Below are 2,588 nucleotides of genomic sequence, written 5' to 3'. Positions count from 1 at the left end.
TTTTTTAAATTGACAATAATCACGCTATGGTTTGTAGTTATGGTTAGTAGTTTCCACATAGCTGATTGGTCCCTTTAATATTAGATATTTGTGTCTATGAGTAAAATGAAATAGATTTTATTTATGTAACGAAGGGGGCGGGACTTTTGTGTTCCATAACTAAGATGGTTACTAAATGAGAAAGCTAAACTAAACTGGAACCAAACCTATATTTAAGGCTGTAGACCAAGACTGAACGGTGCTCCATTCCAAATGTAAGTCTCAGCTACAGAAGGCCTGTCAATATCATGGGGTACTTGCACCATAGTTTGAGAACTAGCGATGTACCACATATACCTTATGTTTCTTATTGCTCCTGTTCTTGATGTACATACTGTTTCAGTTAACACACGTTGTATGTCTTTGAATCTATGATCAAATGAAGGTCAACACAAATGTATGATTTAGTGTTTCTAAATCTCTGGTGATTATATCCCGCTCTTCACAACTCCAATGTGACGAACGCCTGGGGACAGTGCGTTTTACCCTCACTGTGTCCTTCAGTCACACTCCGCAGCCTCTGCTTTCGTGCACATAACTTCCTGTCATTACAGCCCTATCTATCACAAAGTTTATCTCTATGTAATGTCCCGTAATTCTCCTGTCAGGTCTAATTGTGCAAAGCAGAGCTTGGATGGTTTGTTGTCTTGAATCTCTGATGTGCTTGATTTAATTTCAGTGAACAGAGAGCAGATGTTATTATCCCAAGAAGTTGTCACTACTGTTGTCAGACAGTCATACCAAACCTAGGTCTGATTTATTTGCTCTCTTTGTTGCTGAGGTTTCAGAAACATCTGGTTGTTCCAGAGCTGTCCCATATTATTATGTCACACAGGAACTTCACACAGGTTTGTTGTTCACAGTCTATAGTTTGCAGTAAATAGTAAAGTGGAGCTGTACATTTCCATAAGCAAACAATCCCATTCAAATACCCATCTACAATGCATACTAGATTTATGTAACAGAGCATCATTAAAGCTTTTTCAACTTTAGCCTCAGATGTTTCTGAAATGTCACCGGAGAAGCATCTGACATTATTTTATTTTTAGTTTCAAACATGGGGGCTGTGTCAGAATTTACCATGGCAATAAATGTAAATATGACTTTGTACATAGACTTCTAAAGACTGTACGCACTTGGCTCTCCATAACACTCTCTAGGGCCAGATGAGGGCATTACTTTCACAAAGTAAAAAATAGGTCCCACACACTTAACATGTATGCACCGATTAACATCAGCACAAATGTCAAAATACTATGCACAAAAGCTCTTGTCACACTTTATTTTATATTCCCAATAAAGTCACACGTATCAGCATTTATCTCTACATAACACATATAGTAACATTTTACATACTCATGAGCGACCATCTTGGACCTGAGTCTGCATCTTACTGTATGTACTGGCATTGACTTGAATGGAGATTGGCTCAGGATCAATTCAATCCAGGTCTTTGCTCACTTCAGTGCACACCTTCAGGCTAGTTCACTGCATGGCAAGCTGCTCTGTGATGCTCACCTATCAATAAAGTTGCATCAAATATCTGTGTGTCCTGCATGAATTATTGAGTAGGAGATCACAAGCTCTATGAGAGGTCTTTTTTGTTTCCACAATACATTAACAACCAATAATAAGTTTACCGTAACTCAACCATTAGCAGATTGAAGTCCAGGCTCTGCACTATAACCTTATTATCGCTGTATCATTTCACACTTAAATTTGTACTGAAAAAAACGTTTTCCCGGAGCAGCCAAAACACTGACTTTGCAGAGAGCCATGCACATTCCTAATGACCATAAATAATGAGATTAAGCATTCTTAAAATTAATTGGCTGCAGAAGAGCAGAGCTTCTCCTGGCAGCCCATAAAATGTACTGGCGCAGAGTGGTTTGTGCCAGTGCTGTGGAGAGAGCAGCATTTCTCAAAACCATGACCCAGTTCTGCTATCGCATCAGATCAAATGTGATTTTGGCCTCTGAAGAAATGGGCTGTGGATGTGGATTGAGCTTTCACTGGAAAACGCTGACTTTGAAGCTCAAAACAAAATTGTCTAAGTAAATGCAGTATTAACCTCAAGAACCGCAATGTTTACCGGGTGCTTTTGAGACGAGGCACATAGTCTTGGCTAATAACTCTTAGATGTACTCCATCTAAGGCACATGTAGTTTAAAAATAAAATCAAGTAAACATTCTTCAAGTATACCTTAAAATGTACTGTGTGTCTAATATCATTCTCTTGGACAATAAATGTTTCAGAAGATTCACTTTACTTTTTTTTTTTTTCATCTGTGAAGCCAGCACTCCTCTGTCCTGATTCAGCTCCAAGCTCCAGTCTTAGAAATGCAGCGTCACTGAGAGGCTGCTGCTGCTGGTTCTTTTAATTAACAAAAACACTTCTAAATCCACTGGGCTTGATGAATAATGAAACACAGGGATGTCGCCATGCCACCTCAGCGCTGCCTCAGGCCCCACACTGAACCTGGGCGAGGTTTTAGAGGAGTTTGAGGCGTTTCATGTTGTCACTGTTTACATTTCTCAACAACATCCCG

The sequence above is a fragment of the Gobius niger genome, assembly GCF_951799975.1.
Source record: "Gobius niger genome assembly, chromosome: 19".
NCBI classification, from domain to species: Eukaryota; Metazoa; Chordata; class Actinopteri; order Gobiiformes; family Gobiidae; genus Gobius; species Gobius niger.
The sequence above is the reverse complement of the archived record's forward strand: the minus strand, read 5'-3'. Positions refer to the sequence as shown.